Below are 24,935 nucleotides of genomic sequence, written 5' to 3' on the forward strand. Positions count from 1 at the left end.
GGAATGCTCAGCTCACACAGCTCTGTCAATAACAGCCCAGGATTTAGCTTGCACAGATGTTTTATATTGTTTGATAGGGAAAAAACACATCCAAGATTGCAGCTTACATTTTTAGCAAGGTATCTGTGCAAAGTCCTGGATGTAATGTCAGCACACTCCTGGCAGTGACTGGTCCATCTGGCTACACTTAGTGTGAACTAATACCTCCTCAGCCAAAGAAAACAAAAAGAGGTCTTTTGAGAGAGCTCTGCTCTTCTCAAAAAGACACCACAAGCTTTCACTAAAAGGTCCAATAATCAAACGATTAAGAAATGCTAAGATTTGATTTTTACATTCATGGACAGCCCCTCAATAACCCCCCCAAAGAGTGACAGTTCATTCCACTGCTGTACCTGACAGATCCCAGCATTACCCTCAGACAGCAGCAGCTGGCTGATGCCAGTAAATCCCCCAGGAATTCCTGCCATTCTCCAGGGAATGGCAGCATAGAAGCCCCAAAAAGTGATTAGGCAAAAAGAGTTGACCCAAAGAACTGAAGGTGCAACAATCACTTGAAAGCTGCATATTTGTTTATTCTGGTCAGTGCAGTTGAATTTGTCCCACTTCATCCCCTGGCTAACAAAAACCTGAGGAGCTTAAGAGCAAAGCTGAAATACTTGCAAAAACATGGTATAATAAGTCATACACTGGTAAAATCACTCACTGGGGAGAAGATAGCACATATGCTGGCAGCATATTCCCACCAAAACAAAGACAAAGAACTGGTCAATACTTGAAAATTAGTTGTAAAAGGAAGAAGAATATTTCACATGAATTTATTCTGAACGATTCTAGGAAACACTGCAAATAAATTCATATAATGGATTCTTCTGAGAACACCCCCAGGGACCAGCAGGCATATTTATTTCTTTCTTCCTGTGCTATCCTCCCCTTCTTTCCACTGAAGTGTCAATGCTCCCTGGGTTAAGTCCACTTAGTGGACCTTTAGTTGTTACATAAAATGCTTTGAGTATATTTGTTCCAGGTTTTAAACTTACTGTAGTTCAAAATGTGAGACTAATAAAAAAAAAATAAAAGGCTGACCCTGGTGTTAAAGGGTGACATAAATGGCAGATACCTCCTAAAAGCTAATTCTGTTTGTTGGCAAGACCATCTCCCACTCCATGCAATCCACATACCTGAACTAGGATGTTCCAAGTAGGTAGAATTCCCTTTTCCTTCTGAAAATTCCCAAAGATTCATTTTTAGTCCTTTTTTTTCAGGCTCCAATTAATAGCCCCTGGAAATAAAAAAATACATCTATTTTAGCATTTATTGCTAAGGCTCCCTGAAGTAATTTCTGTTTAACTGCTACACTTTGAAGAGCTACTTCTGATCACACACAGCAGAAACATATTCTTCAGCTTTTTTAATCTGGATATGAAACTCTGCAATCTTTTAATATTCTATAAACCAACAATACCTATTCCTAGTTACTAACGAGACATTCAAAACAGGTTTTTATGGAATGGAATTCTCATAATTTCTTCTAGTTAAGGCAGGGGCTTCTGTGGTCCTGCACAACTTAATTTATTAAGTTACTTAAAAAAAAAAAAAGGAATCTTTTACCCCTAAAATGAGGCTTAATCAGTAACATTTAAAAACCATTTTAGGTGTTTTTTTTTTTTAATTTACCAGTCATAGTTTGATCTAATTTTAGGCAAAACAACTAGTCCCTATAATCACCTAGTTGTCCTCTAACATTTCCAAGTGGTTTTAAAAGCAGGCTTCAAGTTTTTATTGCCTCAGCCCATTTAAAATGAACAAAACTCCTCAGATCTCCATTTTATTAGTGCAACCAGTCACCATCATTTCATGCATTAAAAAACCTGCTAATAATTACACAGGAAAGAGCTACAGTTTTAAATAATTTGCTCTATGAAAACAAACCAAAAATACATTCTTTGCTTAATATTCAGCACAAACCTAAGATTGGTGTTGCAGACTACAAGAAAATACAGTTATAGAGGTAAAATTCCAACCCCCTGGCACAGGCAGGGACACCTTCCACTGGACCTGGTTGCTCCGAGCTCTGTCCAAGCTGGCCCTGAACACTTCCACAGCTTCTCTAGGCAACCTGTTTATGACTCTGTGCTAAATTTATGGGTTTTACCAACATAACAGTATTTGTGCCTTTAAAGATCTTGTCAAAAAACTTCAGTTTTTATCGGAGATCTTATTTTATTCAGGTTTTTTCCTTCCCACTTCCCTTGGCAAGATAATTTCCATTATGGATTTTCACATAAAGGCAGGTAGGGGATGTTGAATTGGAGCTGCAAGTGGAAGAATTGGTAATACTGAGGAAGTTTACATTATTGACTTGGCCCTAAACATCGTATTTCAATAAGAACTACATTTTTACAGCAAAACTCTGCCTCGGGAACAATGTGCAAGGTAAAGACAAGATCTGTACTCATTTTAAGGACGAATTTTAAGCTGGTTTATGTTTTTAAGGGGTCTGACTTCATCTCTTCCCATTGTATATCTTATATTTGTGTAATACAGGATAGTGTAAGCCCCAAGTGCTGTATAAACAATGGGTAATGAACAAATATACCTAATCAGTCTCCAACAACTGTATTATGATTTCAGTAGTTACCTGGAAACCACCCTAGAAAACATCTGTGCAGAACTACAGTGACAGAGACATGCAGAAATTACATTTCCTTTCCCCCTAATTAGACCCTATCAAGCCCCATCTCTTCTGCAGAACATAATGAGGATCATTAGCAGGAGTGGGATCCTGGCTGACAGAACTGTTGAACTGCTGTTGATTTATGATGCAGACTGTGCCTGTGTCTGCTCCCTCCATTGTCAGCCTGCCTGGGTTTGGCTGCCTGTCTCCAGAGCCGGGCAGGAGCCGGTGGCACCGAGCAAAGCCAGGCTCAGCTGCCTGGGCAGGCAAGCTGGACAAGCAGGGATGGCATTTGAGGCACTGCAAGTGGTTCTCTAGGATCTCCCCAGAGCCTTCTCCTCTCCAGGCTGAACACCTCAACTCTCATGTCCTGTATGGACACGACCCAACATGTCCACAAATCTGGTTTCCTGATTACTTCTAAAATATTCCAGCCAACCAAGGAGTGTCAAACACTTCCTCAGGGAAACGGAGGTCCTGGAGACATGACTGAAGCATTCGTGCCTCTGGGTCGTTCTGCCACTAAATCGTGCTCGTTGCCACAATAATCTCTCTCAAACTGGGAGATTTCAGCACGTTTTGCCAAAGTTAGTAAGCATTCCAACAAATTTCAGTAGTTTAAGGTAGTTGAAAGCAAATGTTTAGGTCTTGTTGAAGCCCAAATAAAACGTGTGACTGCAAGCAAAGTGGTAAAGCAGGGGGAGAAATATGAGGCAAATATTTGACTTAACACATATCAACCTAAGGCTAAGTTTATTAAAAAGTACCTCTCCTGCAGGGAATGGATTAAAATCACACCAAACACAAGGCATTCTGCGTGTGCCCCACAGACACAGTTCTCATCACACAAGGGACAAGGTGGGGACGGGGAAAGAAGCTCTTGAAGCACATTAGGAATGGCTCAGAAGTCAAACCACAAAATGCAGGTCTCCATAACCCCCATAAAGGCAGACTAAAATGCAAGGGGCTGTGTGAAGTCACTTATGCACTCTATACTTCCTTTGCTGTGGTTCAGCTGGCAGCAGTGAGCCCACAGCTCAGCCTGTGACAGCATCTGTCACAGGGCAACAGCCACTGTCAGGCACTGCTCATATTCATACAGGAGGTGTATAATATGCTGCTCTCCTACCTAACCTACTCATTAAACCACCATGGAAAATTACAGCAGTTGGGAAAGAGACCTCTGCAGTGTTTGGAAAACAGACTTGAATGAGTTTCCGAGCTACTGTTCCCATTTGTCTGCAATATTGCTGTAAATGAAGGAAAGGCTCTTAGTTGCACACGATTCCTCTGTCCCTCTGTAACCTTTCAATCCAGCTGCCTTATAAAACCCAGGACAATTAATTTCCAAACTGTTGGTGGTGCTGCACCAACAAATGTTCATATTTTAAGGCAGCTCAGCACACTTGCATCCAGAATCAAATATTTACCGAAGTCTAAGCCTTTAAAGATCAATGTGCAAGTCCCAGGTAATAAAAACTTGATTCCCGTGTGGTTTATTACACCAGTGGCACACGTGAAATTAGCCTCATGAAACAAGCCCCCAGGATTTCTGCTGTAGTCTGAGAGGTGGAGATGGAACACAGTGAGTTCATGCTGACCTCTGTTGCCCTTGAGGAACATGGGACCCACTCTCTAGGTCATCACTGCTTTCAGTATTATTCCTTTTGGTTTTACTCATCTATTTACATTGTTCTTCCTTTACTCCATTCACCTTCTACACACCCACTTCAGGTCAAACTGCTGTTCCTTCTGGAGCTCACCATACCCAATTCACAGGGTAAATAAACACAGCAGAAGATGGACAGGAGGACACAGAAAATACAAGCCAAACAATGGAGTTGCATTCTTGTGTTTGTTACACATTTCCCCTCCACACACTTTCTTCTCATTTGTTTTATTTTCCCCCCTGCTGTAGGCCTGGGATTTTCCGTTTTAGAAACACTGCACTCAATTTTTGATGTACAAAATGACCAGAGTGATTAGTCAGTCATGAAATGCCTTCAAAAGCATCTCCCTGCCTATATAAAAAGATGCCCCCCAGACAGCTGGGGATGGATCCTGCCATCGATTTCCTCCCTTCACACAGAATATCAAACCAATGCAATGTTCTCAGAGTCCCCATTGTTACTGTGGCAGCATTCCCATGAATAAGGACAGGTGGGTTATGTTACAGCAGTCATTTCTCCAGGTATAGAGGAGCTCATTGGGCCTGAATGCACAGTAACAACTAACACTCTCCTGCAACTACAACAGCACAAAAGCACCTGAGCAGCTTTTCTCTGTCTCGAGACAGATCTCTCTTGTTTCTATAGAAAAACAGAAGCAGCTCTCAATTTTTGTATAATCACTCTCATACCTCAAGTGAACAGACACAACACTTGTGCTTTCCTGCTCTGAGATCAGACTAATCAGGCTACAGATGTTTTTATTAATCCTTCTCAGGCTCCTGGGCTGAGAGAAGTCGACAGCTCGCAGCCTGCACAGAGCTCAGGCACACACAGCATGTGCAAATGGCTGATGCAGCTCAGCAGAGCAGCCTCTCTGAGGCTTTCAGGAGCAATCTCTGTCTAAAGCCAAGCAGCATAAAATACAGCTTAATTCAGACTGTTCCTTTGATAGTAGAAGGAATAATTAACGGGAGCAGTTATTAGGGAAGAACACAGCCAAGCTCATCTGCATCGACGGTCCTCTGCCAAACTCTTTACATTTGTGATAAATCCTGATTTCTAGGCCCTTTTAGAGTCCCTTTGCGTGAGCAGTGTGAAGGGCAGAAGAATAAATAAAAAATGAGAAAGGCTGAAATATAAATTCATTTTAATGTGAGGAGTGAGACATTTTTAGGTACATTAAGTTTCATATGGAGCATGAAAACACAGAAAGACCCCCTGAAATTTTGTTCTGGTTTGATTACAGTGTAAACCCCTCTCAGAAGAGGTCTCAAAATAACTGATGCTGAGGCTACTGAAGATTTATCCATAACATAATGCAAAGTATTTTATGAACTTTCAGTTTCTTGGAGCTCCGTGATCAAAGTGAGCTAAATCATTAATTTGCTTTTGTAAGGAAATGTGTGAGACATCTGCTGGCAGCACATGCAAAAAATACACATATTTTTATGCTGGTTAATGGAAGAGCAAAGACTGAAGTCTAGTTCAAAACCCAGTAAGATTAGCAGAATGGGTCCTGTCATCTTCAGTGAGTTTTTCCTAATCAGACCCCTAATATTTAAGAGGTTCAGAAGACAGCAAGCATGCTTGAATTCTCCTTTTTAATTTTATATTCTTTTTCTCTGGTTAGAATACAGTTTCAAGTGGAGTCATGCTGACAATGTACTGGAAGCAGAAAAAAATGGAAACAAACCACCCAGCTCTCCACAGACATTTCAGTTTTCTGACCTACTAATTTGAAATTAATTACCATCTGCATAATAATGAATGAAAAGCTCAATGAATTCTTTCAAAACCACATCAAACTAACAGCCTGCATACATTCTATTAACTGGTATGGTGTGTTAGACTGACAGGGATACTTTCAGCACCTTGAACTGGGTATAGAAACACGAGTTCACCAGCAAGCAACGGGAAATAGTCACTGGATGAGCCTGAGTTCTCCTGGAGCTGCCAGGTAAAAGGTTCATAAAGGGAATTGTTTCTCTGCTGGCAAACAGAAGAACAACTAGTGTGCAGCAACCTAGACCTGCCAGAAGATTCCACCCTGAAATATTTTCTCCTAAGGTTTCTCACTCCTTTTCCTCCATGCTCAAGACAAAGCAATGCCTGGGGTATATCTCCTCCCAACTATGAACACTACAGCAAATTGATTTTCTAAGCTTGACATGTCAAGGCAGTCATAAGTGTTCCTAATCCAGGCATCTGTGTCAACATCAAACCTGCAGTGGTTTTTCAAAACAATTTCATTGCAAACTCACCCTTCTTTCTAGAGATCCATTTCAGGATCAAAATCCCTTGGCAACAGAAGATGAGGATTAAGTACTGACAGGTCAAGATATGATAATAAATGTGATGGAAGAAAAAGGAAAAATTGATGGCTAATCATTTGCTGCAATTGTTTTCTTCTTTTCAACTCAGAAGAAACAAGCAGTTCCTTCTTACCCTCTACAAAATCACGTGCAACTCTCAGTCCTCAATAAGCATCCAGGATAAAGTAAGGATCTGATAGGCAGTGACACAAAGCAGATGAGCAACTTCAGCCCTTTCAGAGGAATTTATACAGAAATGGAAATTTTTTAAAGCTGAGTCAAAGGTGCTGTTTTGACAGGGTGAAAAAAATAATCATGGATGTGATGCTGTGGAAAAGAGCTTGTAATGAGCCTCTGAGGAAAGAGCCCACTGCCTAAACCCAGAAAAGGTGAATATTCCAAGCAGCAATTACAAGACCCTAATTTTCTGTTGTTCCAGTTAACTCTGCAGTTTGAAATTTCTGATTTGCTCTTTCTGTTCAGAAAATTAACTGGCTTCACTAGACTGCTTAAAAGACTAGCAAGGGTTTGTGTAATTCAGCCATCCCTCAGGACCCAACACGTAGCCAAAAGTGCTGGCATCAGTATTATACAGGGTGACCCTGAACACTGGGAAAGAACAATTGCAGAAATCCTCAGCTTTTCCACACTGGGAATTACTGCCAGTTCAGTCAAGAACACAGTTTTCACAGACAAACACATTTTTCCCAATCATTGAAAAATATCACCCTCTTTATATAAATGCTGCATTATCTGAAAAATTAAAAAAACTCTCAACACCAAGATTATCATCTTATTCTTTTACCACTGCCTGACTTGTACAAATTAAGAACAGGACTACATAGAAGAAGTAAAGGCAGTAGGATTTGGTTACCTCAACACTCACAGTGCATTCCCAGCCTTACTGCTGTTTGGATGAACTACTCAAGACAGTTCACTCCAGTCACACAGGAATTTCAGAGTAGAAGGAGTGAATTCTGCAATACCTAACTTCTTTCTCATCCCCTGTCAAACTCTTTGGCATTCACAGAGAGTCTGGAATAGGCCAGTCAGTTCACCAAGAAGAGGTGAAGTCTTGCCCTTCCAAGCTGCTTAATCTAGCAATCCCTGTTCTTTAAGTCACCCATAGAATTAGGCTTCAGTGTCACTGATTTTTCAACAGTCAAAACCTCTCCCTTCTGCTTCAAATCACTTAGAATATTCTCAGGATGATCTGCTTGTTTGGAAGGTGAGTTCATACATATATATACACACACAGACCTCAGGCAAACAAACCATACTGGAGAAGTCTGATGAAGTCATATGTTAAAAAAAATAAAATATACACCAAGTCAGGAACTGAAATTCTTTCATACATGACTGCAGTCTCATTTTTCCTTTATTTCCTGCCCCAAATAAATTACTTACTTGTACAAAAACGTTACTGTTTGATAAGAGGCCTTCTTAAAATACTTCAATCATATCAGAACACAAAAATCTGCTATGCCCAAATTACAACGGAGTTGTAAACGTGAGTCCTTCACATTCCAAGCAAGAGTACAAACCATTGCACCAATGGGAATGCCAACTGCTGCCAATGCAGCCATGAAAATTCATCTCACCTCTGTTTTCTCCACCATCCCACCTTCCAGTGCTCACTACATGTCTTTTGGAACCGATCTTGCAGGCAGATACAAGAGTTTATCATCGTTTATTACTATGAGACAGCACAGGGTCATCACACTGAGTCTGAAGCCCTTGCTAAACAGAACAAAACCATTCCAAACCCCCATCCTTGCAACCATAGTCCTTTCACCAAATTCACAAACTATTTAAAACCATCAGTTTTGCCTCAGCCGTTATTTCATACTGTGTACACTTAGAGAGGCAGGTTGACAATAGCAAGAAATGACATTATCGTGACAGTTTTCCACCTCAGCCAAATAAAGCAAATTGCTGGGCAAGCAAGTGTTGGAATTCCACAGGGTGACTTGTAGAGCAGTGACAGAAGTGTCCCCACGTGTGAGACCTGCCTGCACACACCCCTTTTGTCCAAGCAGCTCTTTATGCTGATGCCTCTGCCCATGGTGCCAGCTCTCCTCACACTGAGTACATGAAGGCACCTCCTCACAGAAACCATTTCAACTGGCTCTGCTGTACAGGATGAACGTTTCTATTTTAAAAAGAAGTTTGCCAGCAAACTGTGAAGGACAAGAGCACTTCAGTAGCCTGCTGACTGGGTGAACTGAGCTCTGACACTGAGGTGTCCAGCTCTGCTGGCTGCTCTTGTACCTCAGCACTGGAAACAGTGACAGAACATTCATGGAGGCTTCAACTCTTGGCAAACTTAGTCCTGTGTGCAAACAGGCCTAAAAACAGAATATACACAACTCCTGCCTGTGCCTTCCTGCAAAGGGAGTCATCTGAAAGCATTGTATCCAGATGTTCCAATCAGTGTTTCCAATTTACTCCTGTTCATAAACCAAACGTGTCTCGGGGCTGACTCGAACATCCCCCAATACACTTTTACAGATGACCTACTCCGCACGGATTTCTGTTGCGTGAGGAACGCTCTGCCAAGAGGGTTACTCCAAACATCAAAAACTAAAAGCAGTACTGCAGGCCAATTTTGAACAACTTCTACCATAAAAAAAAGCCTTTTCTTAATTATCTTTTTATACACCGAGTGCTGAGAAAGCCAGACAACCAGGTTCCCAGGACAGCATGTTGATAATCAGTTGCATTTTTGTTTTAGCAAGTCATCATCTTCTTTTCCTCCACTCATTTTGGCTCCTTTTGTCTCCTGTCCTGGGCCTTGGCACAAAAAAATAAGCTTCCCAGATTAACCACTTGCCTTTTCCAGCCCAGCCTATAATCAAGCAGAATACTTTACACAGATTTATTCCTATGGAAAAGAAGCATTTCCAGGTTTTAAGTAGAGAATGTCAAGTGTCACCATTACAGAACTCATGCCCAGCAGTGACCAAGAGGCTGAAAGTAGGAATTGAGAAACAAAACCATGAGATGAATTTCACTCCTCTTGAACTTGACAGCATCCTGACTTGTTTGAAAATGAATCCTTCCTCTCGTTAGGGCCTGGGGATGTTCCGGGAAGAGAGATTTTCAGATCAAAGTGGGCATTTTTAATTAAGGCCATTCTATAGCAGTGGAATATAACAGTAGTGTCATAATGCAATGAGTTTTCCCCGTGCCAGAAGATCTCTCTGCATCCCAAACACTGAATACCAATAGTTAGAAATTAATTCATATTAATGACTTTTTTTAGAGATACTATTACGCTTCTGTAAGGTTCTGGGACACTTGTATATACCTGTATATGTCTAAAATCATATTTTATCTATATGGGCATGGACCTCTTCTTACTCTGAGAAAGACCTGACATGTTTTTGGGTGCTACACAAATTAGAACCTTAAGTGATGACCACCATCTTCTCTGATCACAATTTTGAGCTTTCCAAACCTGAGATAAAGGCACATTTATGTGGGAAGCCTCGTTGATTTTTGCCTAGACTTCAAAGCCACCAGTTTTCCAGGTTAAGAAGCCACAGGTCGTCTGTAAAGGCTCTTTCCTTCAGGAATAGATGAAATATTCCTCCCCAATGTGAAGTGAATTCAGAAGGGAACTATCTTTCTCAGGTTTAAGGAACAATTCCTACCACACCACCATCCAGCCCTGCAGGGCCAGATCCATACACTCAAAAAAACTGCTGAGAACCCCCAGGATTTCATGAAGTCAAACAAAATACCGTGAGGGATTCAATTGCTACAAACATTTTACACTTTTTGGCTTTTCACCTTGATTTGGGATTTTTTTCCCCTCTTTGCAGCTGTGCCATTTCAGTATCAGGTACAACCTCATGTGGACCTAATTATCATGAACAGGCAAAGCAATCAAAACCATTCTCTAAAACAAGGAAGCAGCTTTCAGGTCCTTTTTTTTTTTTTAATTCTTTCCTAAGCATGTTTTCTTCTCCCAAACCATTGCCTGGAAAAATAACACACACAGAGCACTGAAAAGTGGGTAATCAAGGGATATGAACCAAAGAGGATAAAGCAATAAGACATTTAGCCAACTCATGAGCTTTACATGACTTCATAGGCATCATTCCCAAGTTTTCCTCACTTAAAGGATAAATTGTATTCACCTTCTCTCATTCCAGTTATTTTATGTGTATTGAAGGAGAACAAAAGCTGTTGAATGAAAGGTTATTCCAAGTGCCTTTGAACTGAATGGAAAAAATAAAATACCCTTTCCTTTAATACCTTCAAACAGCAGCTAAGTTTGCTCAGTCTCATCCTGTCCCGTGCAGTTATGACATTTGGTAGTATAACATCAGGGAGAAAATCAAATGGATCTGACTCCTGATGTGGATGATCATCTGGCTACACCCTGTGCAAGATTTAAAGCAACTGCATTTTTGGAAGCAAGCACAACACGCCTGGCATCACCTTGGGAAACTCAAGTTACATCACAGGAATCAAAAATACTGCATATATAAGGTAGTTGAGGAATGGGCTGCTGACTTTTTCTACAACAGATTTTGGAACCAGCTTCTATTTGATGAGCAGATGTCTGTTTTGCCCCTCACTTTGAGTCCTCTAATTTTGATTCCTGTTGGAGAGCTGCAACCCTTAATTCATTTCCTGTACCTCATAGGTCTACTCTGGGGTCAGTGATGAACTGACTCTGGTCCTCCACACTCCCCCAGCAGCAAACCAGGAACTGGCCATGCCTTTTTCCTGTGATGGGAAGCTAAAAGACATGGAACTGTAAGGGGGCTACAGTTGGTGTTGATTCCCAAAGTGAAGCTGAGAAGAGACACGAGTCCTTACTATGAATAATTCACTACATGCAGGGTATATAAAACCATGAGGACACAAGAAGAAACAGTTATAAACTGATCATTGGTACATTTAGGCTGGAAATCAGGAAATTCAAAGCTATTCAAGACATGAAATTCCATATTAAGCTCTCACAAAGATTCACAGGAGTTTGGGAGACTAATAAGCCAGTTTAGGTATGGATCTGGACAACATATCGACAGAACCATGGAGCTCTGTCACACACAGTGAGATGGCATCATCTTCAGAACTCAGAGATCCCTGCTGGTTCTGTGTCCTGCCTTTGTCTTTTAGGATTTTTTCTATAATTGATTCAACTATTTGATGAACCTCCAGAATTTTAATAACTGCTGAGTTAATTTTGGTAAACAAATCTAATTACCTTCTAATAAACACAATGCTGAGGGTCTTTTACAGTTTAGCATTTTTCTTTAAATCCCCAGTTAGTAAAGTGGCAATAAGAACATTTTTACAATGTTTATCATGACAAGAATCAATAGGTTTAATCAAAAATAGTTTTACATGAACAAACTGTGGTTTGGGGAACAATTAAAATATAAATCTATGTTCTATCAATTAAAAGAATAATTTTCCAATAAAAATCACTACGATTCTATAATACAGTAATAAATTATGTTCTGCCTATGTCCACGTTGCTGGAGTGCCGCCTTGTGGACATTTCCTGCAGATGCACTGTAACCAGCTATACTCCCGAAACTGAAAAGCCAGAGCAGGAAGAGAAAAAAATCTGCTAATTTCTTATCTTCACAAGAATAATACAGCACTATTGGACTTTGAAGGCGAGGGGGGAGTCTGTGAGCTCTCATATTAACTCCTACACCAGTGAATGCAGCTTTGTTTTCCAGTTCTCACTGATATAGGAACAAGAATGGTCAATTACTGATCTCCTTATGACATGAAGAATAGATGATATACTTGGAAAGAATGAGCTACTCCACGTAGTGATGCAAGCTCTTCACTAAATCTCTTCAGCCTGCACATCAAATCAAAAACTAAACCTCTCCTTTAGTTTAACAGGGCTGAGGACTTGCCCACAATGATCCTACTTTTGCCTTCCCTGGAAATCCAAACAGCCACCATGTCACTAATACATTCACAAATTGTACAGATTTCTTCATCTTCTAAGAGACTGGCTGTCCAAGAGTGGAAATGACACTGTTTGTGCTCTGCATTAGAAATGAAAACATTTCAATAACTAGATTTCAATAAGTTTCCTTTGAAATAAGTATTAAGTGAAGCAAAGGTGGCTTGTCTTTGCTTCCCCATCTCTACATCCATACACGTGCTCCACTTTCCCCCGAGATGTCCCAGCCAAGGAACGAGCTACTTGGCAGCTCATTATCTGCTACAACCCAAGAGCTTTCATCACACATGTGATGGCAGCCTTCCAAGATTTGCTTCTCCTCCTCTAGGTTGTTTAGCTTTTATAGAATTTCAGATTATCCAAGATGTTCACCAAGTGCTAAATATCCTCCTTTCTGTCTCCTAGAGCTGAACACAGAAATACTCTTCTACAGCAAATTAAGTGAGAAAATCGGGAAGAGCATATAAGTGCAATCAAAGAGGAATCATTCCAACAGAAGTCTATTTCTTTTTCTTTGTCATGTGCTCTTGCAAGAATATTAGGTATTTATTTTGCCAAGAATAATTGCAGGCTTTAATAATTTATTTCACTGGAGTTTGATTCAAGAACTGTAGAACACTGACATCTTCAGGTGGAAGAGTTATTGAAGTACATAATGGGATAGGCTGAATATAAAACTCAAATTAGAAATAATCCTCAAAACAGTTTTCCTTCTAATATTTTCTAATTTGGCTCTTTTCTCCATAAGGGACTTATCTAAAGCTGCAGAGACAGTTGCAATGAAAATGCCTGCAGCCCTTCCAGTGTGTGATGTGAATAATGTTTGAAACAGGTGTAAAAACAACATGAGGGACATGAAGGTTCTTCACAAAATATCTTGCCAAATGTCAGTAAAACATTGTCAAGCACTTTATTAAAATAGGAAAGCCAATTTTTTCTACTCAACTTACAATCTTGGTCCAAGTGAACAAAGCACAGCTTTCCTTTAGTTTCTCAGCTTGTTTCTAGTAAGCCTTTGTCATCATGTGCACTTCCAAAATTTGGATCAATTGGACTCCAGTCAAGTAAACAGGATAATTTGGAATTTATGGTTGTGACAAATTAAAATATGGCTTTGGAGTCCTGTCCATAACTGCAGTGCATCCAAGGAACTGTTAATATGCTTTTGATACTTCTTAGCACACATAAATGCTCTTATGACATTTCAGGCAGGTATTATTAAGGAAAATAGATTTTTCCTAATGAAAGCTTTAGGTGAATTTTGTTCTGGATTTGAAGGCCATAATTATATAGAATCATAGAATCATAGAATCGATTGGGTTGGAAAAGACCTCCGAGATCATCGAGTCCAACCCTTGGTCCAAATCCAGTCCATTTACTAGATCATGGGCACACCACAGCAGCCTTCCTGGTAAGCAGCTGGTTTAACAAATTTGGGGTTACTGTAGACATTCACCTCTTCACCATCACACTAATTAAGCAGAAATAACTGCAACTACATATTTACAAACACAGCTCCATTAACTGAAATCTTCTCATATAAAGGTCACAAAATGGGGAGAAAAAAAAAATTCGAAGTAGGAAAGCAAGGCTTAATGTGGACGGGCAGTCCTGAACTAAGTACAGTACTAACTTAAAGTAGCATGTTCCACTGTAATTCTCTGTGATACCAAAGTACTCATCTTTCCTCACTGCCAGACTTGCATCACTCACAGCTGCCCAGCAGGAGTCCCACTGCAGACCTTGGGGTGCCAGTTCTGCCAAGCCATCGGTTCCTGTTCAGCAGTACAACATCTCTACCCAGGAAGCGAGGTATGGCATCTCTTCCCTGCCATCAGCTTGAGAAACAGGGATGTTGAAGGGCAATGAACTCTTCCCTGCTCAGCTGGCAGACTTGGCACATGGCCCCGCTCCTTGGGTGGTGGGGCAGACGTCGCTGGAGCCCGTGTTGGCCAACAGGTAATGACAGGCTGTGCTCCCTGCACAAGGGCAACCCAGCTGATCCCACAGACAATTACCCTTATCCTGCATCTCAACCCTCCCACCTCCTGTGAGTCAGGCTGGGCATCGTTTCTAATTACAGGGGAGGCACCTTAAGGCAGGGACCACGTCTCTCCACGCACAAGGGCCTGCACACCAGGGTCCCACTGTTGCTTTGTGGGCATCACCACAACACAACTGATAACACTGGATTCTAATTACCCTGTGTAATGTAACATCTGGTTAAGAGACATTAATGAAGTGTTGTTCACCAGATGTCACATGTTAGTGTAAAGAGCTTTATTTTTCAAGCAGATCACTACCAGCTTCCTATCATTTTTTTACTTTAAAAGGATACTTCAATTATTTAAAGCAGGAAACTATTTCCAAACTTTGTTTCCTGTTGTACTTAATTACTAACCAAACCTCCACTGTTGCACTGGAAGATTCTAGTCGTAAGAACCTTAATGAAAAGGTCAATGTAAGGACTCAATTCCACATTGCATCCTCACGACAACCCTTCTCAAAGAGTATTAGTCCAGTTTAGCTTTGCTGGCAGTTCTTCCCTCCCTATTGGTGTACTACACCTAAAGAACACGGCCACAATATTCAAAACAATCCCAGGGTCATTTTCACATCATTCATTCAGGATTTCTTTCCCTTTTTTTCATCCAGTTAGCTTTCAGAACAAATCAGGAAAACTGGATGACCCGGGTTTTTCTGAATCTGTTTTGTTGACAAGAGCACCAACGTACATCCATATGAAATTATGAACACACAAATATATTCCATACAAATACGCCAAGTGTTGACTGAGGTCTGCCAAAGCCCTGATTATCAATGCTGGCATCTGACTAAGTTGAAAGATTAGCCCTTGAAAATGCTGTGGTCTGTGAAGACTGTGTTCTGTCTGCAGCAAGGTTGGTCCAACAACCTTGCTAACAAGGTCATGGGGAGCTCCTTATCCTAAGCAAGTCCCATGAAACCTGCCCTCCAAGCTGTCCAACACACAGCAAGCTACCTAAAAGCAGACATAATAAAGAACTGATCAATTTTTTCACATGTGCTCAAGAGAGCTTCACTTCCACTCACAGTTAACATTAAGGACACACCTATACCTTGCCTAATCCATGTACAACAGAGCCAGAACCTCATTCTATATTCCTTTGAAGTTAATTATCCCTACTACTTCCAAGAGCACAAGTTCACTAGAAATCTTCTGTTACCCTCAAGTATTTTGACTTATTCTGTAGTTCGGAAATAACTGAGCATCTAAAACATTCCAAGAAGGAGACTGTAAAACAAAACGCATTCTCCTCACAAAGAACCTTTCTTTCCCACAGCATGGGGGTGTAGAGTATTTGTGATGTTGACATTTGTGACTTGATAAATTCCAAAATGTATACTTTGTACCGTGCTAGCCTACTCAGCAAGAACTTGTACATACTTGGCTGTTCACAAGGGGATAGAAAAGGAGCAACCCAGTGTCAGAACTGAAAAATTAAAGCAGGGCAGGGCAGCTAAATCCAAACCTCCATGAATAGCCTGAGTAATGCGATTGTACAAGAGAGCTGTAAAAATAATATTTCACATAGGATCATCTCAAGTGATTTTCCACTAATTACAGACGAAGACCAGACTGAACTTGAGTTAGGACTTTTAACGACTTATTTTTATCGTATGATCAAGGAGGAGGACAAGGACCTGATGAAACTACTGAGAGGTCCATCATGGTCTTGAAAACCCTAGGATTTGCAAGAAAATAAGTATCTTTTAGTCTGGAACTCATACCGTGTCTAGAATGATAATTATACTAACTGTCCCAAATCATCTGGCAAATTGAGCATTTAGGTATTTAAGGAACCTAAGAAATATTTTCATATGAAAAACGGGAAAAAGCAGTAAAGCTGCTAAATGAACCTAATTTTAGTTATAAGTGCAAAAGCCAACGTGTGTGCATTTGCAACAACACACACGCTCATATAATACAGAGCAGTAGATTACACTTAAACCTAACTTAAAGATGTTTGAGGTTTCTGTTCAAGCCTGTTCTTAACTACTGTGTAAACTGGCATATATTCAACAGTGTTTCTAGAGATTGATATGATAGTTGTACATTCTTCTTTCTGGAAATAGAAAAGATAGCTATAATAAGCCATTATACAGGTGAAAAGGAAAATGCTACAAAAAAATAACCTCTGCATGTTTTCCATTAGCAGTTTAGGATCTAATCTGCCTTCACCAGTGGAAAATTCAGGAATAATGAAGGACTATTTCCCGGACATACCTGCAGGTCAAAATCTTTCTTCCTACATAACAGTGCTTTTGGGGTGGTTTATTACCAGTTTTGTAACACTCTTGATGTTGATCACGTCAGGGCATTATTGCCTTTTACCATTGTCCCACAGACATAAATCAACCTTTATTCTTGGGTGGACAGATTTGTCCCCATTCTCTGAGGGCTCTCTGTGACACACAGTCTTCTGCTCTGACACCTGCCAACGTCAAAGATGATCTTTTTGATACCCCACCCATGACTTATTGTTCTGTATCCCCGTCTGCTGCACACCTGAGCACACCCACAGCACACGTACACACTGTTGGCACTTCCAGAAGCTTCCATCCAAAAGGAAACAAACCTCCACGGTCATTGGAAGATCTTAGTCAACAACATGGGCAGCATTAAGCATATGGTAATTTGTTTGGGTGAGTTATGTCATTTTTGAGGTGTGCCATTCCTTTTCTGTGGCATCACCTAGATAAGGGAAGCCAGGAGGGCTTGCAGATCCCAGATGCACACCCTGAGAACATCCTAACTCGGTGGTGTAACCTCACCTCATGTTATTCTGTGTGTGACCTCCGTGGAAGACAAACCAACTGCTCTCCAGACGTGCAAGATGATGTAAGAAATCCTCAGAGGCAATGTCTGATGCAGATGATCTGGCAATTGGAGCACAGGGGTTTGCCACACAGTGCCCCAGTAGACAAAGGTTGATACACCCTAAACTCTTTCAAGAATCACTAATAATGTTACAGGTTGCAGCCAGTAAAAAAAGTTATTAGACTGAAAGCACCAATGCTATTTCGTCATTATTTTAATTCTTATGTGGATGTTGATCCCAGGTTATGCTTGAGTTCTGATTCAGCCACTCCCTCCTTAAATCTGAAGTTATTGCTTGGCATTTCTTGAAGTATTTGCAATAAAACCCACTTCCCAACTTGGGGAGACATTGTGCTGCACTACACACTGTTCAGCATCACCATCACGGTGTTTTACTACAACCCACTGTCAGCACACCTAGTATTTATTTTCCTATTGTGCATTTTAACATGGGGTTTGCTGTGCAAGTTGCATTGTTCTCTCACCAAGCAGCAAAACCAGCTGATGATCTTACTGACTTGTGAGCCAAGTGATACAAAGCACTGAAGATCAGAACAAATACTCCATTTCCATATTGTATTTGTCCCTGCCAGAATTAGTTTAAGAAGAGCTGTGTCTGCTCCCAGAACAAATCACTGCTAGTTAAGCCTTGGCCCTTGTTTGAAAATGCAGTGGAGTATCAGAACACAAGTAGCACAACAGAAGCCACAATTTAGTGTGACACCACTGGGTCTTCGGTCACCCTTTAGGCTCCCTCAACAGCACACTGAAGAACAAATATATTTTTTACTTCTTTCTACCCCTACTTCATGTGTTTTTATCTAAGGTACAGACAACCTCAGTCAAGGAACATAAGTGATCAGCTTGATAAGTGGGTTAATAAAAAAGTAGAGGGCAGGCACTGCCAGCCCCATGTCACCCAGCCAAGGTGACAGCAAAGGTTATGAGCAGCAACACAGTAACTGTGCAGCTGCAGGAACAAACTGCTCCACCTCCCCACAGAGAAGCAGACAGGAAGGTGTCCTCTCCACTGGCTGCAGCACTGGATACAAACACACTGCTGAGATTAAGATTTCCCAGAGGAACAGGATGGAATACTCATCTCTTCCCCTTTGCCTCTTCCCCCCTGCTCCTTTACCCATTTCACCTCTTGCTGTGCTTATCATCATGATTTCTTAATTCTCTCATCTTCCAGAAGCAAATGGAATCTAATAAAAATCTCCATTAAATCAGCGGTTCAGAATATTCTGCCCTGCTGACGGAAGAACAATTTATCACATTATGCAGACAACAAAGCAACATAGAAGGACTAAGAAAATCAAAACAGACCCTCAGATGACCATGTGGCCTACACACATTTTTTTGAGTTCATTTGCTCCAGTCTGGGCATTGGCATAGAGCTGTTTTCCAGGACACCCACTCATTTTTTTTTGTATGGTAGAATTAAACAATTCGCTCCAACTCCACCATACTTCACATTCATTTTAGTAAGCAGAAGAAATCTTTCACAAATGGTTACTACTGACTAGCATTGAGCTTTACTCCTACAACTACAGTCAATACTTCTTCCGTCTTGATTTCTTTCCCCCTTTTTTATTTACAGGTTAAAACAAATGCCTTCAGCCTCCTTGCTGCAATGGACAGCTGTTTCTAGCAACTAAAGCCACTAAAAGGCATTTTGAACTCAACAACACTGTCACAAACACTTGTTATGGATCAGTAAGTGTCAAAATACCAAAGAGCATGTGTGTTCCTGGTCTTACAGGAAACTGTTAAGTGTTGAAAATAAAATCACTCCCTCGATGAAAGAAACTGCCTGATTATGCGAGTTCTGCAGTGTGGGCATTGTGTACTCTTGGGAGGCTAAGGCAGCAGGGGAGGTCCACATACATTCCTGTCAAAGCCCACTCCGACTGTCCGGGAGGGAATGTGTGTTGCTAAGGCATTCTTTACGCTTCTGAGAGTCAGCATCATCTCCAGCCTACTGCCGTAAACTGCTCAAGAACGACAGGCATCTGAGGAGAAGCCTCCCATATCCACGCGCACGTGTGTGCTTAGAAATGCAAATGCGGACAGCCTGGCGTTGCTTGACATCCTGGCCCAAGCTCCTCAGATATGCGGGACCCATTTCTTTCTCCCAGGGACAGAATCACGCATGGTGTGGAAGCAGAACGAGAGCAATGAAGACAGTTCCTCTATATACACAGCGGGCCGGTTACCATCTCAAATAGGTCTGGGAGCCTAAATTCAGAGACTGTCACTTTCTGTAGGAATATAAACCCACTGAGGGCAAGAATAATTTCCACACCTTTCCCCAAAGGTACTTACTTTGATCATGTTATTGAGGCCGCTAACCAACTCTCAAAGCTAGAGCCACACTTAGTGTTTAGATTCTGTGGCAACCCTGCAAGCTGCCCATCACCGAGTGTGCCGCGGGACTCGGCAGCTGTTTATACCATGCGCCCAGCACGGGCAACTCATGTCAGTTCACATCAAGTGCAAGCGCTGCTTTGTGCTCAAGGAAATGGTTTCTACAGAAAGAGGACAGTGGTGCTACGTGAATGCCAGAGTTCTGTCCTTTCCTCGGGAACACGACTTCATTGTGCAATGAGATCCTGAAGCCACAATAAGCCTTCCCTAACAGGCATGGAAACAGAGAACACACCGACAGAGAAATTCAATTATTCCTCACAAGCACTTAATTTACATCCCAATAGGATTTGCATACTCTTGAGAGGTTGGTGCCTGTGCATAGGCTCCCTCACCGATAAACAGTCCGTAACGCAGCACAACGTGCCACCCCCGTTCAGAGCGGGCAGGGTCTCCTTGGCACTGCCGCTGCTCGGTGAACATCGCACAGGAACACCCCTAAAGCGAGAGGCTGATTTCAGCAACCCTTTGTCACAAGCCAAGGCAACCTCTGGGCACGGCAGACTCGAGAACTGTTTCAAGTGACAGTATGTGACCCACAGAAGGCATCGAGTTGATCCCACCTTTTCGGTTCAAGTGCCCCGCTCCCACCGCTGGTTTTGGCCGAGCACCACGGCGGGGGTGAATCACCGGCGAGTTACAATTGATGACCGCGGTTAATGAGCTGGGAAGGGAAGAACTTGCAACAAACCTATTTGCTGAACACAGCGCCTCGTTCGTGACCCGAGACGGATCTGAAGGATTTGGGCTGAGCATACAATTATAGGATATTGACAATTGCCCTACCTTTTCTTTGGTGTAAACACATTAATGTGATTCAGCTGCAGTCTTGCCTACTGATGCCTAAAGTGTTTATCCTTCAGTGTTGTCGCCTCCATGTTGGTTTCAACACACAAACTTCTGGTGTAAAAATTTTTAGAGTTACACAACAGTAAATAATGGCACTGTACTTTATATTCTACAAAAATCTCAGTAAACAATGTGTGCTTTAAAAAGCAAGGAAGACTTCAAGCTGAGTGACCAACAAGCTCATCATCAAGTACATCCTCCCTTTAAGTGTCTGAACACACCCTGCTCCAGCTATACAACCCATGGCTGCTATTTCTACTAAATAGCAGCTAAATCTCTTAAGTGGCTAAAAACCAAAAAGTGGGGTTTTTTTTCTTTTTTTTTAAATTTAGTGCTGGTCAGGGTCTTACTAGTGTCCCACAATAATTAAAAAACAGCAAAATGACATCAGGCACAAGGAGCCTTGACATCCAACTCATTTTCTATATGACATGTTCCTGTATTTAGGGGCTTTTCATCATCTCTTCAGTGTACGTGGTAGCTAAGAACTCCTTGCAGTAAGGCTGAGGTGTTATCAATGCCAAATGCTAGAGCTCCCATGTCCCAGCTGGCATCAAGGTACAACAGAGGACTTTGATTTCTTCAGGGGAGCAGGAGGGGACATCTGCAAGTCTCATCCTCATCCCAGGCTGGGAATACATACACAACTCCATACTGGGATGTGATTTCATACCCCACACAATAGGCACAGGTCTGTATGGAGGTGTATGACGCAGAACTAAGTCCTGTGCAAATTCTCTCACCGTGACATCAACGAGGACAGCAATCACAACATTGCAACAAGTATTTGATTACAATCAAGTCTAAACACTGATGTGCTGCAGCAACAGCAACCACGGTGTCGGACTTGTCCCAGCCAGGTTAGAGAATTCAGACACGACTTGAATACCTGGCAAAGGCAGCAGCACCTGAAGTGTCTGAGGCTGGCACTCCATGGTAAGGGACATGTCATAGCTCAATAAGCTCCTGGCTCCATGGGGAGCTGTGTTGACCCAGTATCTAATGAAGCTGTCCCTAACTGCAAGGTTCTCAAATGCAACAGCAGGCACGGCAGCTTGGGTGAAGCACTGTAACAGAGGAATTGTGATTTGCCTAAATGCAAAGCACCAGTTCATTCTCCCCACCCTCACGTGCCCCTACTGCCAGCCCTCACAACAGGCTCCACACAAGCTCAGCTGTGCAAGTGTCCTGTGCCTTGTCTCCTTCCTAGAGGAAGCTGAAATCCAGCAGGCCTCCCCTAACCAAGGATCATTTCAGCTCCAGAGCGCTGCACAACACCAGTTTTGCCTCTCCCATTTCCCCAAGACAGCTCTTTCCCTTCCCTGCAGTCCCACAGGCTGCCATCTCTGCTCCAAGTCCCTTGCTGTGGTCCCAGTTCTACAATCGTCTCCCTAATGGCACCCATCCTTTTATTTTATCCCTGTCTGGTGATAGCAAACAGCACACAGGGTCAAGCTGGGGTGGTGTGTTGGCTTTCCTTGCATCTAACACACCATTTCCCCCCTCCATAAGTCTCAAGCTGTCCCTTGGACACTCCATTAGCTCATTTCCTCCCCCCTCAGCAGTGCTATGTGTAATTACAGTATTCTCCCAAACATTCCCACTCTCAGAGAACATCCCCCATTTGGACAACTGCTGTTTAGCTCGTCAGAACCGGCAAATTTGAGTTGTTTTGCATTCCTAAGGCTAAGTCAGCAGCCAAGGCTCCCCACAGCCCCACTCACAAAGGGTGGGCTGTGCTGGTGCTCTGCTGCTCTGATTTCCAGCAGGAGCTGGGCAGCAGCGTTTCTGAGATCTCTCCTGCTGATACACAAGGAGCAGTCAGAGATTTGCATAATGTATTCCTTCAAGTTCAACTGGATACAATAGTGTAACAGAATACAATGCAGGGTGGTAACAGGGGCACACAAAAGAGCCACATACCGCCCAGAGGAACAATTCACATTCTTTTGGCAGCTCAAAAAACAACTGTGTAAATATGTTCCCAGGTGATGACTGGATAGAGCTAATGGTATCAGTGCCAGTGTAATTTTGTAATTTATACTAGGTGGCCATGTAGAATCTGAATAACACTTGTGTGTCAAAGACTTGTGAAGGTCAGGCTGATGCAAGTGGCATTGGTTGCCTCAGAGCTACTTTTGTTCCTCTGCAGCTGGTGGAGATGTGCCCTGCATTACCTTCATCCATTACTACACTGTTCTGACTAACTAATGTCGTTCTCGTGTTCTTGGGAATGACTTGAAGCTTCACTTACATTTGCTTAAGTCATTGCACCCTTTGTTTTTAATAAAAGTGTATTTACCTCCATGAGAACCAAAGCAAATCAAGAGGTAAATTATGTATTTCCTATACTGTAATATCTCACCAGATAAACATACCTGGAAACTCAGTTTTCCAAGCAAAGTGCATGCCTAAATTGTGGATGCAGCCAACTCCCTAATGCTTCTTACTAATTCTTAGTATCTCTGAGTCTATTGGACATAATTCTTACTACAGTTTTTCTTCCTTCCCCTCCCCACCTGCCATTCATGGGTCAGAAGGAGAAAAAGGTACAGTATGACCTCCCATAAGGCTATAAAATGTCATACAACAAACTACATCTGTAGTTCAAACACACCTTACAGATACCTCGACTATTTCAAAGGCCAGAAGAGAAAATCTACCCCTGTACTACTTCAGTGGTAACACTCAGCTGCAGTTATAAACACAGCATTTCATTTATACTGACCATTTCTAACACTCTGAATTGATTATTTCTACTAGTTTTGTCTGGAGAAACCACATGGGCATACAACTGCTGTACTTTGATGGCAAGTGTTTGGAATATGCTCATAATTTCAAGGCAGATGAACCTGTCCTGAATTTCTATTCACTTTACAAACTTTGGAACAGAAAGCCACCATGTAGGTAATACAGATATAATCTTAAACTTGGTATATTTAATAACTTCAGTTGTTATTGGATTAGTTGGGATTTGGAACAGCACAGCACCCAGGCCTGTAGGGAACAGTACTGGCAGGGCAGGGAGAAGAACAATCATTACCTGTTATCCATTATGTTGGGACACACCCTACAAAGAAAATTCTGTGTAGGATTATATTTCACAAGGCTTGGCTGTCTCAGAAGCAATGACAAATCCTTGTGATAAACTAAGCTCACTCAATAATTGTCTTTTTGTGTTTCCATTTGGAAGAGAAAGCTTTTGGCGGTAGATCCCTCATAATCATTGTGCCAATTTTTCAGTAAGAAAGGGAATGACACTGATAAGAACAGTCAACTATTGCAGCCCCTTCAAGTTTCTCTTCTACTTTTTGATTTTCTGCTGTTTGTTTTCATCTGTCCTTAGTATAATGAGATAGAACAGGTCCATACCTGAGAGCAAACATGTATTACTGCCACAAAGCAGTTAAAGCAATGTTAGTATCACAGAGCCAAAGGTGAATAATAGAGCAGGGAAGTTACTTTTGCTCCCCTGTATGCATCAGGTACAGCCCAAGTCCTCATTTACAGGCAGAAACCGATTCCAGGGGTTCTCAGTTCCAGAAACAATCAGTGCCACAATCACCTCTGCTTCTCAGGGGATTAAATTGCAGGGAAGGGTTTCTTAATGACTGCAGTCCTGGGCTGTGGTGTATACAGCACCCAGTCTCAACAGAGTTCAGCTTTGAAACACTCCAAATCTCTACTTATGTACTTTGAACCTACGGTGGAAAAAGCCATCAGGGTTCTGATATTTGGTTGTTTTTTATCAATAAACTATTCCTTTGTCAAATGCCAAACTCTTGCTTTGCAGAACAGAGATAGTAAAGCTTTACTGATCCTTAACATTTTATTCCTGAACATAGGCAAAGCAGTTTATTTTTCCTGATCTCCCTTTTCAAGTGCCCTACACATCATAGCCAAAAATCATATCATGGCCACGGGCAGGCAAAGAAGCATGGAAAACTTCACTGAAAGCTGCTGGAGAGAGGAAATACTGTAACATGCTAAGACACAGGATCCTAGGATGCAAAGTAGTTATAACAATAGGTGGCACTATCACTTTTTTCTGTAACTAATAATCTGATCTAGGTATATTTATGACTACACTATTCAGGACAAAGATCTAGATTTTTTTCATGCACTCGGCATTTTTTCTTGCTACAGGAAACAACTGCACCATCTTTGATAAAGGATAGCATGGAGTTTACTA

At 41.7% G+C, this 24,935-nt stretch overlaps 1 long non-coding RNA gene across 1 annotated transcript in view; it reads right to left on the reverse strand.

The window, feature by feature from the left end:
• Window positions 1-1,196: 1,196 nt before the first annotated feature.
• LOC135412643 (uncharacterized) overlaps window positions 1,197-24,935 on the reverse strand; it is a 62,484-nt gene continuing 38,745 nt past the window's right edge. The window contains exon 3 of the long non-coding RNA XR_010429819.1: window positions 1,197-1,279. This is a non-coding gene — a long non-coding RNA (uncharacterized LOC135412643). The remainder of the gene's footprint in view (window positions 1,280-24,935) is intronic.

This window comes from Pseudopipra pipra, chromosome 4 (genome assembly GCF_036250125.1).
Source record: "Pseudopipra pipra isolate bDixPip1 chromosome 4, bDixPip1.hap1, whole genome shotgun sequence".
Lineage (NCBI taxonomy): Eukaryota > Metazoa > Chordata > Aves > Passeriformes > Pipridae > Pseudopipra > Pseudopipra pipra.